Here is a 19,129-nt window from a genome sequence, read left to right as displayed (position 1 = left end):
GATAGATATAGATAGATAGATAGATAGATAGATAGATAGATAGATAGATAGATAGATATAGATAGATGAAAGATAGTATTCTTTGGGCACATAATGAAATCTACTGCAAACACTGACATCCTAGAGATAAGGAAACAATGAGGATTTTTTTTTGTTTTTGTAAGGTAATTTGGTTAAGTGACTTTCCCAAGGTCACACAGCTAGGCAATCATTAGATGTCTGAGACCACATTTGAACTCAAGTCCTCCTGACTGCAGGGTCAGTGCTCTATCTACTATGCCTTCTAGCTGCCCCAACAATGAGGATTTTTGAGAAAGACCATGACAAAGCTAGCATCTTGCCTTAAAGACTATTTTGGCAGTTTCATGGAGACAAGGCTGAGACCCAAATCAGGAAGGCCAATCAGTAGGTTATTATTATTATTATTATTAGTAGTAGTAGTAGTAGTAGTAGTAGTAGTAGTAGTAGTAGTAATAGAGTTAAGCAGCAGCATCAGTAGTAGCAGCTGTTGTTGTGTTGCTATTGTTCCTTGGTTTCAAAGAGGACCAGTTTCATCATGATTGATATCTTGGCCTGTACATGAATTGAATTTAAATGAAACATTCTTACTAGTTCTTCTTAAGGCATCAAAGTCCTGTGGCAAGACAAAATTCAACTCAACTGATGATAATCCAAGATGAAGTGAGTGATCTTGATGTCTTCAAGTTCTAAGCATTCCACAGCACCTTTTTCAGTTGCTTTTATGGACACTGGAATAAATATTGTCATTTACCAGGGGAAATCTTCTTACACTTGGTGTAGACATCCCCCTGACTGATCAACAGCTTTTAAGTCTAGAAATTAAGTCAAATTAGAAGTCAAGTTTAGACTCTACCTGGTTTAAACTCTTTTCTGATAGGATTTATTGGACTTGTAGCTATGTATGCTACAGATTCTAGGAGCCACAGGGATAGTTGAGTGAATCAATGGGAACCAAAATTGGATAAGCAGACATGAAAATGGTTCAACAATTCTTCACTTCAAAGGAGCTAGTCCTCCAGAACTTTTAAACTCAATTAAAACCTGAATTAAGATAGTTTCTGGGAATGTTAAAAGTGTATCCTTCATAACATTATCTGACATTTCATAATAAAGTGTGTAACTATACATATGTATGTATTTATGTATATTCATACAAAGGAATGTGTAAATAATATGTATATGTGCATGCAAATATACACACACACATAAATCCTAATTTTGTTAATATCACTTTTTTCTTTTTGACCAATCTTGTATTCACTTTTTAAGTACAAAATTTGTTTGTTTTTTAATTCTTTCTCTCCCTTATGACTCTCTGATCCATTAAGAAGGTAAGAAAAGCAAAATTCATTAAAAATTTGCCTAGTCATGGTGAACAAACTTTCACATTAACTATATTCCGAAAAGAAAAAAAGATAAGAGAAAAAAAATTATGTTTCAATTACTCTCTGAGTTTATCAGTTCTATACTGGAAATGGATAGATCAGTCATACATTATTTCACTTAAATCTAAGTGCCTCCTGCAGTAGTATTTCAATTTGAGGGAGTGGGTTCAAAAAACCAGTCAATGAGAGAAAACTTATAGTAGTGATTATAGTTCATAGGACCATAAGTTACAGCTAAAAAGGACTGCAAAATTCATTTAGTCAAAGTCCTTCATTTTACCATTTTTATTTTATAGCTAAGGAAGGGGAGGAAGATTTATCATTGTGATAGGCATTGTTCTAAGTACTTTATAAGTATTAACTCATTTGATCCTCAGAATAACCATAGGAAGTGAGTATGAATTGTTTTTAGTGGGATAAGTGAGGAAGGCCAAAGTTAATTGAATCACCCAGGTTTACATGTCTAGTAAGTGTCTGAGTTTGATTTTGAAATCAGATTTTCCTGATGCTACTTACAGTGCTTTCTTTCTCTCTCCACTACACCTTCTCTCTCTGCTTTTAATTAAGTATACTGCAAAACATAGAGAGTACTATCCACATGAATCCAGGTAGTAAATAGTAGTTATAAGTATTAAATTGTAGAGGTGACATTTGAACCCATCTTCAAATCCAGTGCTAAAACATATTCAATGCCTGATCTTGGTAGATAACAATCTCTCAGTGTTGTCTATCTGCCCCCCACCCACCATAAACCTTTAAGAATATGTTTCACAATTGTTCATTGCCTGCATTGGTAGAACTTTCCTGACTAGCAATGAAATCACAAGTCTAAAGCTTCCACTACCTCTTTCCCACAAAAAGAAAAAAAAAATAATCCTAGATTGGACAATACTATAGGGCAACCCTTGATTATGTACTCAAGTGTAAGGGAATCTGATAACATATAATACAACAGCAAACAATTGCATTCTAGTATTGGATATATGACTATATCTGTGAACTGGAAAGTTCATAACATTTTAAACAAACCTATAAGGGTCCATGGTGAAAACTACAATAAAGAAAAGATGGAAAAAAAATTAACTCATGCCATTGCATTCTCAATGTTAGTGTTTATCAGTGGACTATCATCTCTGGAAAAAATGAAGCTCAAATTATAGGCATAAAGCAACATTCCAAGGAAAGCTATTCATATATTCACTATCTATGTTTATATCAGTCTTACCTTGTTTAATAAGTATTTACGATTGTTTGTATCTTTTCTTAAAATATAGGGAATAATTAAAATTTTCATTTGATTAAAAGTCTTTGTGGAAAAGGGCAATTCAGTGGTGTAGAGAATAGAGAACCAATCCTGGAGGAGGAGGAACTAAGTACAAATCTGGCTCAAATACTTAACACTTACTCACTATGTGACTTTGAACAAGTCACTTAACTCTGATTATCTCACATTCACAACTATCTCCCATCATCCTGATACATATGTAGTCACTAGACCCAGATGACTGTAGAGGACTAAGGGAAGCTGGTGACTTTGTCCTCACATCCATTTCATGTGCATATCATGGAAACACCTCCCTGATTTCATGGTCTTCCTCAAAACCAAAGTACAAACAGCTAGAGTACATGTAAATAGGTGAATACTAATATTTCATGTAAATTCAGCAGGGAATGTCTGTTAGAGAATCAAAGATTTAGAAAGAACCTCAGAGATCACATCACTGTCTGACCCAATTCTGATCAAGAATTCCCTCTTTAGGGACCACTAGGTTGTGCAGTAGTTAGAGCACCAGCCCTGAAGACAGGAATATCTGAGTTCAAATCTGGCCTCAGACACTTAATAATTACCTAGCTGTGTGGCCTTGGGCAAACTGCTTAACCACATTGCCTTGCAAAAAACAAGCAAACAAAAGAATTCCCTTTTTAACATCTTTGACAGGTGGTCATCACTATAGTACAGTATAATCATTGATACTCATGCTGATGATCCAGTCAATCAAGTGAATGTTAAATTATGTTTAGGATATTGTTTAAGTAGGAAGAAGAGGGGGGGCAGTTAGGTGTATAGAGCACCAGCCCTGAAGTCAGGATGACCTGAGTTCAAATCTGACCTCAGACACTTAAAAATCATCTAGTTCTGTGACCTTGGGCAAGTTACATAACCCCATTGCCTTGTAAAATCCAAAAAACAAGAAGGAAGAAGAGACTATGGAATATTTTTAAATTACTTTCATAAAAATAAAATAAGGGTACTTATTCTATTAACTTAACTCACTACTTCCTGAAGTAGTCCATTCTAATTTTCCATTATCCCCCATTTTTTCCACTAAATTCTAATACCTTTCAGAAGAGGACACCACCACCACCACCATCACCACCACCACCACCACCACTAGCAGCACTATCACCTTCAGAGTTCAAAATAGGAATACTACTGAAAAACTCAAGGGAAGAATAACTTCCAAATAAGCAATCAACAAACATTTCTTTAACTAATGCCAATCATTCAGTAAAGAAAGAAAAGCAAAAACAGTCTCAGCTTTTGAAGTCTAAAAGGGAAGATAAGGAATAAAGGACAAAGTATATGCAAGATCTTGATAGGATAAAGTAGAGATAATCAAGGGAGGGAGAGCCTCACCAGAGGGGGTTTGCATTCTCCTGACATTCCATGAATACCAGTAGACAAGCATAGAATGTCAATGAGTCCTCCTTTATTCTGGATCCAGACAAGTCTAGCTTCTTTTTTTTCCTTTTTGTGTTGGTACATTTATCTGATATCCTGTAGATTTCATCTCCTCCTCTTCTTTTTTAAGAAAACATGGAAAAGCTTTTCATGTTTTTAATGTGCATTTTGAAGCCTTCTTTAAAAAATACATGTTTTTTATTAAATCATATGAAAGTATAAATATGAAGAGAGCAAAATTATAGAAGACAATATAAGAGAATTGAAGGAAGGGAAAAAGGGAGCAGGCAGAGGACATAATTAATAAACATGGGAAGGATAAAGTTAGGTATAACAGAAAACATGTGCTAGAAAAAACTAAGGGAAATGGTCTGATAGAAAATTTGATCAAAGACAATAACCTAGCTAAAGAAATAATGGGACCAGAGTTCAAAAATCTCAACATGTGCTCATCCTTATCACTGGCTGTGTCTCTATCATCCTCTCCTTCTTCAGTTTATTTTTCATCATCCTTGATCAACTCCAGCTGTTTATTGGCTTTACTCTTTCTCAGTTTTTTTTCATGCTCCCCAATAAATAATCCACTTTCTGTTTTATCAGGGACAACTCCTTCATTGTCTGAGGATCATCACCTTTCAATTGGCCAGATTTGGAGAAATAGCCCTGCTGCCCACTCTTAGAATTCAAGTCACTTCTGCTTCTATGGGAAGTGTTTCATGCCAGTAGGTCCCTAGGTCCCAAGCAAGGGGGAGGTGGTATATGTGTTGGGTGGCTATAGAACTGTTTTGCTGCAGAACACTTCACATCTGCTTATTTCATTTAGAATGTTTTGAACTTCCAAATTGTCAGACAAAATTGTGGCAAATATCCAAAAATAGATGATGAGTTTCGGTAAATATCAGTTACTGATGAGTCCTTTCATTTATGAAAGATTCCAGATGAAGTGAAACCTTCTTATTAGGTGTGTGGTAGTAAATGTTGAAAAATTGGGTCTCTGAGAGAAGTGTATACAGGATACACTTAAGTTTTAATTTCATCATCAAAATTTATTCAACAATTTCTTATGTTTAGAAAATTAACAAAACAATAAAAAGTCCAGATTTGTACCACTTACCGATTTTCAAAATATGATTACGCTGAACATTTAACAACTGGTTCTCCTAAGCAGGTCTGGGCTAATTCCACTATGCCACTATTTTTTATATATCATAAACCAAAACAGATGAATAAAGTGAATAGGAAAAGTGGTTGTTAAATTTTCAGTTTAAATCCTGGGAGATATACAAATGCTACAATCAAGGCTTGAATACATATTTTGCTGATTGTCTGAACTTTCAAAGTGATGGACAAAAAGTTAACAAAACAGAATAAAAGCAAAAATTTGTCTTGAGTGCATTTTTGAGAACAAATTGGTCAAAATCTACCAATCCTTCTCTCTCTCTTATTCTCTGTGTCTCCACATACACACACACACACACACACACACACACACACACACACACATAAATACAAACACACAGGGTTTCCTTTAGTCACCATTTGTCTAGCAAAGTGTTTTCCCAAAATCATCTAAGAAGAAAGTTCATAGCAAGGATTTAATAAAGAATCACTGGAATACATACCTGAATTATATTTGTGTTAAGAAATGCTGCTTGGTCTCTTCCAATTCATAAACTCCTATTAGAAATTTCAACAATACAGAATACATAAAGATTTTTTTTCTGTCTAAGCTAGTTCCCAAATCACTTCTACAACTGGCATGGACTTTTATACAGCTTGCCTTGATAGGAATTTTATTTTTAAGGTATACTCTTATCTATCTCTCTTCAAAGTGGAGATTAAATTCCAAGGAAGGTGATTTCTTTCTAGGGAAATCATTTAACCTCTCTTAGAAGAAACAAAATGGCTTAAGTCCAGTCATCCAAACTGTGTTCCATTCTCCCCAGTCTCTTAAAGATATTCCCTTATGTCTCCAACAGAACCAATTAATTGTATTGTGTGACTCTAATAAACTAGAGAGATGGCTCAGTGTTAAAAGGTGTTCCAAGAGAGTAGGAATTGATTCCTCAGTGGAATGAAATTCTCAACCTGTATGAGAAGAGTGGACATAACCTAATAAAAGCAAACCTAATTCTGTAGTATTTTGAAACTGTCCAAATCTTCTTGGATGTCCCATCTTATCCCCTGTGTATTATTCAATTGTATCCAATTGAATCTGATTCCATCCAATTCAGTTAGCACCTACAGTTTCAACAAATTAAATTAGATCAAAAAGGAAAAAAAAATAAAAGAAAAAAAGAAGAGGAAGAAAGGAATTCCTTGCACCAAAGTTATTCATATTCTAAAAGAACAAATCTTAGCTCATGTGAAAAAGCAATTAAATATATTTTACTTGAACCTAAATGCAAGGAATTCTGGAAAAAAGATCAATAGATAAAATTATTTATAAATAGAAAATGTGACTAGAGATTTCTTCAATTTCTCCTTTGTCACTGAAGTTCTGCAAAGGGAGTCTGGAAGCTGACTTCTTTACAATCTTGTAGCTGAAGTACTTGACTTACATTTGAATTGTCTCTTTTAACTCTGAAGTCAGTAAGTCAATCAACAATCATTTATTAAGTACATAAGCAAAAGTTAGGTGCCAGAAATAAAAATAGAAGTAGAAAGAAAAATACTCTTTACCCTCATTTACTCTAAAGGAGTAATATAATACATAAGACAAAACTGAAGTGGGGGGGGAGGTCAAAGTTACGCCCAACAAGGGGGAATGGTAGAAGTTTATATTGCACAAAGAACAGAAGAAAAGATATGACCAATTTGGATGTCTAACTTAAATGGAGACTCTGAGATGATTTTTCTGATCAAATGGACAGACTACAGGACAAAGGATACATCTAGTGTGTGAATTTCAAGGATGGAAGGAAGGCTTGGGATGAAGAGTTAGAGCATGATAGACGTCTATAGAGTTAACTGCAAAGAAAAGTTTCTGTGATTTGATAATTTTATTCAATAATCATTCTCAACGTCATTGTTCTTATTATATCAGTCTCTTTACAACTATTCTCACCCCCAATCATCTATGTGTCATATGGACCAGGTAATCCCTGGTTGACTCTTGCTCACACATACAAACTCTGTCATTTGAGTTCTACTTCCTCTATGAGATTTTTCAGTTCACATTTGCTTTTCCATTTTCCTATTGTTCATATGTTCTTCCTACTCATATGAAAGGTGAAAAATTGATAACTGAATTCCAATTAGGCAAATGTGTGTTATTCTCCCTATATCAGTTACAGAGGTACAACTATTTTCAGTTGCTGTGAATAATGAAAAAAATGAGTATTCCTTTTAATACAACAGAAAATCCATTATGTATATATATATATATATATATATATATATATATATATATATATATATATATATATAAAATTGTCTCTATTTACAAAGCAGTGGGAAGTTTCTATTTAGTTTAATTATTTTAGGAATTTTCTAGGAATAAAAGGATATAATAGTGTCAGTAATGTGGTCTTAAGAATTTTAGATTATTTTATCTCATAGGTGCTAGGTGCTATAGCAGGAGAAGCTAGGTAGTACAATGAATAGAGTGTTGATCCTGGAATATAGAAGACTCATGTCAATGAGTCCTATTATCTGGGTAACTTTGGAAAAGTCACCTAAACCAATTTTCATCAGGTTTGTCATCTAAAATATGAGGTGAAAAAGGAAATCATTCAGACATCTTTATGAAAAAAAAACCCAAAATAGAGTCATGAAGACTCAGATATATCTAAAAATGGCTCAACAATGACAAGAACAAAACTCCCCTTAAGGAAAAGAAAATCAGTTGGCAGATATGGAAATTCCATAATTTTGAATGAATCATACACATGTACAATAGCTTATTGTACATAAGGACAAACAATTAAATAATACACATTGAATGAGTGGGGAGCTGCTACCAAGATGGAAAAGAAAAAAAAATAACTTTCCTAAGCTCTTCTAAATTCTCCTCTAAACAATTTAAAAATAATTCCTAAATTCTAAAATGGCAGAATCCATGCAAGAACAGAGTGAAATAATTTTCCAACTCAAGACAACTTGGAAGGTGAGCAGAAAATATCTCTTCTGCAAGAATGAAAGTGTAGTACAGCTCAGAACAGGGTTTCTTAGTGCAGGCCATGTCCCAGAAAATAAATAGTGGCCTTTGGAGTTACTGAATAAATGGTGGTACAAAAAGCAGTAGCTTGTAGAGTATTTATCCCACAGGTGGCAAAGGTGTCAACTGACAGATGAGATCAAGATTACAAGGAATCCTTTGCAGGTCAAAGGTGCAGGACTCTGTTCCATTGCCCATATATAGATTCAAGTTGGAGACTTGGGTAACAGAACCACGATGAAAAGAAATACTGCCACATTAGAGCTTGTGGCCACAATGGAGCACGGACCACGGTAAAATTTCCAGGGTAGAAAGGAGTACTTACGGATGTTCACAGACCAGATCACCGTAGTAAGCACACCTCTCCTTAGATCATACCAACTTGGAACAACTGAAAACAACTTCACACACATATGTAAAACACACACACACACACACACACACACACACACAAACACACTTGCACGCACACTAAAAACAACAACAACAATAACTGAAGTTTGGAAAACTGCCAGCCACAGATGGAATCAGTGTCCAAATTTAAAATCCAGTTAAAAAGTCAAGAAATGTGCTGGAAATATGAAAGTAAAAAAAAAAGAGAGAGAGAGACACAATGGAAAATTACTATGGTAACAAGAAAGATAAAAAAAAAACCCAGAAGAAGACAAAGAAGTCAGAACTGCAACATTCCAAGTCTGAAAGAAAGTTTCAAAGAAAAAAATATGAATTGATCTCCTGTCCAAAAAGAATCCCTGGAAGAGGCCAAACATTAATTTTAAAAGTGAAATAAGGAAAAATTGAGGGGAAATGGGCAGAGAAATGAGAGAAAATGCAGAAAATCACACAAAAAAAGTGTTGAGTTTGATTTTTTAAAAAGGTACAAAAGATGCTGAAATAAATAATACAGTAAATACCAGAATAGGTCAAATCATTTTTTAAAAGATTTTAAAAGATAAAAATTCACTGATGACAAGAACTTTTTTAAAAAAGCAAAATAGATCATATGAAAAAAGAAATGCAAGTATTCATCAAAGAACTTTAAATGTAGAATTGACCAAATGGAAAGAAGGTACAAAAGTTCATCGAAGAAAATAATCCTTTAAAATTTAGAATTTGGCAAGGGCAAGCTAAAGATTCTATTAGACTTCAAGAATCAATCAATATTTAGGACATTACTAGAAACAGGTATAATCTTTTTAGTGATCCTATACCATCAATTTTTCACTTCTGTAATTAAAAATACATAATATTCTATGACTTCGACAAAATGATAGTTATGTTGGGTTGATATTAAAACTGTTTACTTGGACTTCCAAAGCAGAGTGATGATGGCAATGTGAAGCTAAGGATGCTCCCAGAACTTTTCCCTACACAAAATTAAATGAAGCCTCTGCACAGATATTACAGCTACGTATCACACCAAAAAAAATACAAATTCCAAAAACGCTTTCAAAGGTAAACATCATGGAGGGTCTTCAGTGAAGGTTTGTCTCTTTGGGGAAAGAGGAGAAATAAGACCAGGAAAACAGAAGAATGGAAAAGCCAGTAGGAAATTTTTAGCCACAGTGCAGTCCTAGTCCAAATCCCAAAAGCTTGACAACAACATAGATCAGATAGCTATATAGCAAAACAATAGGGAGGGTTCCAACTACAAAGTATAAACCTTGGGAATACTGGGGCAAAATACAGGATGGGGTTGGAAACAAACCACTGCATAGGCAGAATCCTGATATAAAAGAGTAAACAAACTTCCACAAAGACAACACCTGGACTGCATAGGCAAAATCTTGGTCAACCACAAGCCAGGGATAAGATCCAAGCCCTAGCATTAAAAGCATGGACCTATACCCCAGGATCAGAGTTCAAGCAATAAAGATAAGCAAAAAAGCTGAAAGGGTGCTCACTATCAAAAGCTACTGTGCAGACAATGATAACAATGCCACCTCAGAAAAAGAAAGTAGTGAAAAATTACTACAATAGAAGTCTCAAAAGTCTATGAATTGGAATCAAATCAAAAAGCTCATTGAAGAGCTTAAAAAAGAATTTAAAAACCAAAGAAGAGAGGAAGAAAAAAATAGGGAAAAAAAGAAATGAGAGTTATGCAGGAAAAATATTTTAAGATTGGATAAAGAAATCAACTCATTTAACATTAAAATAACTAACTGGAAAATGAATGCAACTCAGCAAAGAGCAAAATTAGCCAACTAGAAAAGGAAACACAAATGCTAACTGAAGAAAATAAATCCCTAAATATTAGAACTGAGAAAAAAAGAAACCAATGAAACTATTAAATTAAAAGATTACATATAACAAAATAAAAGGGCTGAAAAAACTGAAGTAAATATAAAGTGCTTTTGAGGAAAAAGAATCAATGAGGATAATGGATCCAGAAGAGATAATGTACAAATTATAGGACTCCTAGAAAACCTAGATAAAAATGAGAACCTGGAAATTCTCTTTCAGAAAGTTGTCAGAAAACTATCCAAATCTATTAGAGCCAGAAGACAAACTATGAATTGAATGAATATACAGAAGTCCTCCAGAAAGAGACCCCGGGAAAAAAAAAAATTGAAGGGCTATCATAGGCAAATTCCAAAATTCTCAAATAATGGAGAAAATACTGCAAACAACAAAAATGAAGCAATTTAAATATAAATGAAACACAGTCAAGCTTACACAGGAATGATCAGCTTCAACACTGAAGGACCTGAAGGCCAGGTTTACTATAATTGAAGGGCAAAGGAACTTGGATCACAACCAAGAATTTACAACACTGCAAAATTGAGCACATTCTGTTAGGGGGAAAAGATGAATGTTCAACAAAACAGAGGACTGCCAAAATTTCCTGATAAAAAGTCCAAAACTAATCAGAGAATTCAAGGCACAGGAGATGCATAGAATGGTAAATGAGAAGGGGGAAACAAAAAAGAACAAATGTTAGTCAAATACATCAAATTCTGTGCAATACTATAAGGGAAGATATAATACATGTAGCTCTTTTTTTGTAAATTTATTTATTTATTTTTGAATTTTACAGTTTTCTCTCTAATCTAGCTTTGCTCCCCCCTCCCATCTTCCACAGAAGGCAGTCCATTAGTCCTTACATTGTATCCATGTTATACAGTGATCTAAATTGAATGTGTTGAGAGACAAATCATGTCCTTGAGGAAAAAATAGAATAAAATATGAGATAGCAAAATAACATAATAAGCCACCTTCTTTTGCACTTTTTGTCATAAAATTCCTTGAAATTCTTGACTTCTTATTTTTCCATAAGAATTTACTGACAATTTTTTCTAAGTCACTAAAGTAATTTTTTTTGGAATTTTGATTTTAAGGGAACTAAATAAATAGTATAGCTTAGTTAGAATTGTCATTTTTATCATATTAACTCAGCCTATCCATGAGCAGTTGATATTTGTGTGGGTTTTTAAATCTGATTTTATTTGTGAGAAAAATGCTTTTATAGTGTTTTCATAGAGTTTCTGAGTCTGCCTTGGCAGGTCAAATACCCAAGTATTTTATATTGTCTGAAGTTAGTTTGATTGGGATTTCTCTTTCTAGCTCTTCCTGTTGTATAATCCTAGTAATATATAGAAATGCTGAGGATTTGGGAGGCTTTATTTTATATCCTGTAACTTTACAAAAGTTGCCAATTTATTCTAGCAGTTTTTTAGATGTTTTTTAGTATTATCTAGGTAGATCATCATGTCATCTGCAAAGAGGGAGAGTTTTGTCTCTTCCTTCCCAATTCTAATTGCTTCAATTTCCTTTTCTTCTCTTATTGCTGAAGATAACGCTTTAAAGACAATATTGAATAGTAGTAGTGATGGTGGGCATCCTTATTTCACCACTAATCGTACTGGGAATGCCTCTAGCATATCCCCATTGCATATAAGGCTTGTTGATGGTTTCAGATAGATATTCCTTATCCTTCTAAGAAACAATCCATTTATTCCTATGCTCTCTAGTGTTTGTAGTAGGAATGGATGTTAGTATTTTCTCAAAGGCTTTTTCATCATCTATTGATATAATCATATAATTTCTGATAGGATTGTTATTGATATAGTTAATTAAACTAAGAGTTTTCAAAAATATTGTACCAACCCTGCATTCCCTGGATAAATCCTACTTGGTCATAGGGTATTATCCTAGTGATAACTTGCTGAAATCACTTTGCTAAGATTTCATTTAAGATTTTTGCATCTATATTCATTAGGGAGATAGGTCTATAATTTTCCTTCTCTGGTTTGACCCTTCCATGTTTAGGTATCAGCACCATATTTTTGTCATAGAAAGAGTTAGGCAAAGTTCTGTTTTCATATATTTTGCCAAAGACTTTATATGGAATTGGAACCAATTATGCCTTAAATGTTTGATAGAATTCACTTCTGAATCCATCTGGTCCTGGAGATGTTTTTTCTTAGGGGGCTTCAATAATGGCTTGTGGAATTTCTTTTTTCATAGACAGAGTTATTTAAGTATTTAATTTCCTCTTCAATTAACCTGGGCAACTTATGTTTATGTAAATATTCATCCATTTCACTGAGATTATAAAAATTTGTTTGTATATAATTGGACAAAATAATTCTGTATTGTTACTTTAATTTCCTCCTCACTGGTGGTGACTTCACCTTTTTCATTTATGGTACTGGTAATTTGGTTTTCTACTTTCATTTTTTTAATCAAATTTACTAGAGCTCTATAAATTTTATTGATTTTTTTCATGAAACAAATTCTTCCATTTATGTATTAATTCAAAAATTTTCTTGCTTTTGATTTTATTAATTTCTCCTTTAATTTTTAGAATTTCTAATTTGATATTTAGTTGGGCATTTAATCTGTTCTTTCTCTAATTTGTAATTGCATGTTTAGTTCACTGATTTCCTCTTTCTTCAATTTATTCATGTAAGCATTAAAAGATATAATATATCCACTGACAACTTCCTTGTCTGTATTCCTTATGTGTTTTTGCATGTTGTGTCATTATTGTCATTATCTTGGATGAAAATATTAATTATTTCTATAATTTGTTGTTTGATCCACTCAATCTTTAAAATGAGGTTACTTATTTTCCAATTAGTTTTAGGTCTAACTCTTCCTAGCCCAATATTGCATGTGAATTTTGAGAAGGATGTATTCACTATTTCTGTCTTTCTGCATTTGGTTATTATGTTTTTATGCCCCATTACATGGTCAATTTTTGTGTTAGTGCTATATACAGTAGCAAAAAGTATATTACTTTCTATCATTATTCAACTTTCTCCAAAGGATTATCATGTCTAGTTTTTTTAACATTCTATTTACCTCCTTAACTTCCTTCTTGCTTATTTTATGGTTAGATTTATCTTAATCTGAGAATGGGAGCTTGACGTCCCGCACTAGTAGAGTTTTGCTGTCTCTGCCTTCCTGTAACTCATTCAACTTCACTAAAAATTTGGATGCTATAAAACTTGGTGCATACATATTTAGCATTGAGTTTGTTTCACTGCCTATGGTACCATTTAGGAGGATCTAGTTTCCTTCCTTATCTCTTTTAATGAGATCTACTTTGCAGCTGCCTTGTCACTTCAGCTGAAGCAAAATATATATTCTTTCCAATCTTTTTCCTTTACTCTGTATGTATCTCTCTGCTTCAAATGAGTTTCTTGTAAGCAGCATATTGTAGGATTCTGGCTTTTAATCCAATCTGCTATTCACTTACTTTTTATAGGAGAGTTCATCTAGCTCACATTACTAAGTCTATAGTGTCCTCCATGCTGTCTTCCCCACTGTTTATATTTTCCCCTTTTTCCACCTTGTCCTTATTCACCAGTATTTTGTTTCTGAATACCACTTTTTTTTGTTTTTCTGCCTTGTATCCAGTCCTCCTCCATTTTCTTTGCTCTTTCCCTTTGCCTCTTCTTGCTTCTCTTAGTTCCTTTATTCCTCCCTGCTCCACCTTTCCTCTTTTAATACTTGAAAAGTAAAATAATTTTGCCAACTTAACTGAGTGTGCATACGTTTACTTTAGGCCTAATTTGGTGAGAGTTAAGACTCAGGCTGTTCTGTCCTCCTTCCTTCCCCTCTTTTGTAATGGATCCTTTTTACCTCTTCATGTGATATGATTCACAACATTCAAGCTCCTCCATTCTCCTGTTTCTTTAATGTCCTCCCTTTTTGAGGAGCTATTGTTTTTAAATCACTCTATCTGAGTCACAGATAAGTCACAAGTGTCCATCACACCTGGCTAGGGATATTCTCTCTAATAGAATTATAATTCTCAAGAGTTATGAGCATCTGGGGATATAGCCAGTTTCATCTTATTGGTTAGCAGGTTTTTTTTCTTTACCATTTTTTTTACCTTTTCATGTGTCTCTTGAGTCATCTGTTTATTGTCTAAATTTTCTATGTAGCTCTGGTCTTTTCATCAGGAAGAGTTGGAAATCTCCTATTTTATTAAATGTCCTTCTTTTCCCCTGTAAGAAAAGGCCCAGTTTTTCTGGTTAGTGGATTCTTTGCTGCATTCCAAACTCCCTTGCTCTTTATAATATCTCATTCCAGGCCCCTTGATACCTTAATATTAATGCAGCTAGGTCCCGTGTAATCCTTACTGTGACTCTTTGGTATCTAAATGGCTTCATTCTGGCTGCTTGCAGAATTTTCTCTTTTATCTGATAGTTCTGAAGTTTATCCACAATATTCCTAGGTGTTGTCATTTTAGGATCCCTTTCTGGAGGGGATTGATATATTCATTCAATAACTATTCTGCCCTCCGGTTCCATGGTATCAGGTCAGTTTTCCAGAATTAACTCCTGTAATATTACGTACAGGAATTTTTTTCTCTTCAGTGTTTTCAGGAAGCCCACTGAATCTTTGGTTGTCTCCCCTGGTTCTATTTTCAAAGTCAGTGGTTTTGCTGATGAGGTATTTTATATTTTCTACTTTTTTTTTATTTTTTAATTTTGCTTAACAGATTCTTGTTGTCTCATGAAGTCATTAGTTTCCACAAATTCCATTATGTTGTTTTAGAGAAGAATTTACTTCATTTGCCTTTGTCAACTTCTTTTCCATTTACCCAATTGTGGTTTTGAGAGAATTATTTTCTTTTTTGCATCTGTCCAACTGTTTTCCAAAGATTATTTTTCTTGTTGTGAGATATTAATTTTCTCTTACATGGTATTAATTTTTTCTTGAGTTTCTTTTCCCAAGTTTTTCCAATAGATTTTTAAACTCCTTCCTGATTTCTTCTAGGAAGTCATTCAGGACTGGAGACCAATTCAGGTTCTCCTCAGAAATTCTAGATCTCTCTGGGTTAGGATCTATGCCTTAAAAGTAGCTTTCAATTGGCCCCTTGCACTGGCCTTTATCCATTTTCCTAGGATCTTGTTTTGGAGGAGGAGCTGGGTCACAGGGTTTAGGTTTTGAAAACTTAGAGGCTTTCCTCACTGGGTTTAGTGACTCCAAGTGGTCAGGCCAATAGGGGATGCTGATTACTTTCTCTGGAGTGTTGGTGGAATTGATTTGAGACCTTTTCCCTAGACCTGGAGGGGGTGAGGGGAGCAATTATCCTTAAATACTGTGGACTGGGCCCTCTGGTGAGAATGTTAATTTCTCTATTCAACTGAGGGAGCTCTGCTGTCTACACCTAAGTCTGGGGAAATAGGAAAGGAAAGACAAAAATATAAATGGGGAAAGATAGAATAATGTCAAATATATATTTAGTAATCTTAACTGTAAATGTTAATGAGATGGATTTTCCTATAAAAAAGGAAGCAGAGAGCAGAGTGAGTTAAAAATCAGAATCCTACAATATGTTGATTAAAACAAACACACTTGAGGTAAAGAGATACACACAGGGTAAAGGTAAAAGGCTAGAGTTAAATATTTTATGAGAAAAAATCAGGGGCAATGATCCTGAATTCAGATAAGCAAAGCAAAAACAAAAATCGATTTTATTAAAAGAGATAAGGAAGAAACTACCTCTTCTTAATAGTCACTAATAGCAACAAATTTATGAAACTGTTAAAGGTGTATGTACCTAATGATATAACATACAAATTTCAAGAGCAAAACCTGAGTGAATTACAATGAGACATAGAAAGCAAAACTTTTATAATGGGGGAATTCAACCTCCCTCTCTCAAAACTAGAAGAATCTAACCAAAAATTAAATAAGAAGGAAGTAAATAAGGCAAATAAAATCTTACAAAACTTAGATATGATAGAAAACTGGAGAAAATATAATGGGGATAGAAAAGAATATACTTTTTTCTCTTCATTAAATAGCATATATAACAAAATTAACCAGGTAATAAGGCAAAAAATACCCCTTATAATCAAATTCAGAAAGGGGGAATTAATAAATGAATGCTTCTCACATAATGATGCAATAAAATTGACATGTATTAAAGGGTCATGGAAAAATAAACCAAAAATTACTTAGAAACTAAAAGAAAATTTAAAGAATGAATGGATTAAACAAAATGTTAGAAATAATAAATTATTATAACCAAGAAGATGTTAACAATGAAACATCATACCAAAATTTATGGAATATAGCCAAAGAAGTTTTTAGTGGAAATTTGATGTCTCTAAATGCTTATATAAATAAGAAAGAGAAAGAAAAGATTAATGAATTGGCAAAGAAACTAAAAAATTAGAAAAAGAACAAATTAAAGATCATGAATAAAATACCAAATTAGAAATTCTGAAAATCAGAGGAAAGATCAATAAAATTGAAAACAAGAAAACCATTGACCTAATAAATAAATTAAAAGATTTTTATGAAAAAATCAATAAAATCAATAATATTTGGGTGATACAATTTTTTTTAATTTTAGAAAGGTTTTATTTACTTTTAGCTTTACAATTCCACCCCCATCTTGCTTCCCTCTCCCACCCCCTCATAGAAGGCACTTTGCTAGTCTTTCCTTAAGGAAGAAATATATAGGATGAGATACAGCAGAATTACATAAGATAACATTTTTTTAAATTAAAGGTAATATTCTTTTTGTTCAAACTCTACAATTATTTCTCAGGATTCAGATGGCAATGTCCATCACAGATAGCCCAAAAGTGGGCCTGAATGTTGCCCTGTTGGTATGAGTAAGTACATTAAAGTTGGTCATCACTCCCATGTTGCTGTTAGGATGTACAATGTTTTTCTGGTTCTTCCTATCTCACTCAGCATCACTTCATGCATATTCTTCCAGGCTTCCCTGAATTCCCATCTCTCTTAGTTTCTAATAGAACAATAGTGCTCCATCACATAACAAATACCACAGTTACTTTAACTATTCTCTAATTGATGGAGATTCCCTCAGTTTCCATTTCTTTGCCACTACAGAGTTATGAACATTTTTGTACAGGTGATATTTTTACCCTTTTTCATAATCTCTTCAGGGTATAGACCCAATAGTGGCATTGCTCTCCAGAAGGGTTGGATGAGTTCACAGCTCCACCAACAATGTAGTAGTGTTCCAGATTTCTGACATCCCTTCCAATAGGTGTGAGGTGGTACCTCAGAAATGTTTTAATTGGGATTTCTCTAATAATTAGTGATTTAGAGCAATTTTTCATATGACTATGGATTGCTTTGATGTCCACATCTCTATGGTGCTTTTATATATCCTTTGACCATTTTTCAAATGGGGAATGGTTTGTCTTTTTATTTAAAAGTTGACTCAGGTCTCTGTATATTTTAGAGATGAGTCCTCAGAGAAGCTTTAATTTGCATTTCTCTAATGAGTAATGATTTAGAGCATTTTTTCATGACTATGGATTGCTTTGATATACTCATCTGCAAATTGCCTTTGCTTATACTTTGACCATTTGTCAATGGGGGAATGGCTTTGTTTTTAAAAATATGACTCAGTTCTCTATATATTTTAAAAATGAATCCTTTGTCAGAAACATTAGTTGTAAAGACTGTTTCCCAGTTTACTAGATTTCTTTTGATCTTGGTTGCAGTGGTTTTATCTGATAAAAAGCTCTTTTAATTTAATGGAATTGAAATCATCTTGTTTGTTTTTAGTGATGTTCTCCATCTCTTCCTTGGTCATAAACTATTTCCCTTTCCATAGATCTGATAAGGAAACTATTCCTTGATCTTCTAGTTTGCTTATAATACTGTTTTTTATGTCTAAGTCCTGTATCTATTTGGTCTTATCTTGCTATAGGGTGTGAGGTGTTGGTCTAATTCAAGTTTCTGCCATACTAAATTACAATTTTCCCAACAGTATTTATTGAAGAGAGAGTTTTCAATCCCAATACCTGGACACTTTGGGTCTATCAAACAGAAGATTACTGTAATCAGTTCCTGCTATTGCACTTAGCCTATTCCACAGATCCACCATTCTATTTCTTAGCTAATACCAGGCAGTTTTGATGACTGATGATTTATAATACAATTTTAGATCTGGTAAGGCTAAGCCACCATCTTTTGTACTTTTTTATCATTAAATCCCTGGAGATTCTTGACTCTTTATTTCTCCATATGAATTTATGTACAATACTTTCTAACTCCTTGAAGTAAATTGTTTTTGGAATTTTGATTAGTAGAACACTAAAAAATGTATTTTATTCTTGGTAGAATTGTCATTTTTATTATGTTTGCTCAGCCTATCCTTGAGCAGTTGATATTTGCCCAGTTATTTAAGTCTGATTTTATTTGGGTGACAAGTGTTTTGTAATTGTTTTCAAAAAGTTTCTGAATCTGTCTTGACAGGTAGACTCACAGGTATTTTATATTGTCTGAAGTTACTTTGAATGGCATTTCTCTTTCTAGTTCTTTCTGCTGCATCTTGCTAGTCATATATAGAAACATTGAAGATTTATGAGAGTTAATTTTACATACTGCAACTTTGTTAAAGTTGCTAATTAAGTAGTTTTTAGAAGATTT

This window comes from Macrotis lagotis, chromosome 4, assembly GCF_037893015.1.
Source record: "Macrotis lagotis isolate mMagLag1 chromosome 4, bilby.v1.9.chrom.fasta, whole genome shotgun sequence".
Taxonomy (NCBI): domain Eukaryota; kingdom Metazoa; phylum Chordata; class Mammalia; order Peramelemorphia; family Peramelidae; genus Macrotis; species Macrotis lagotis.
This window is presented reverse-complemented; position numbering follows the sequence as displayed.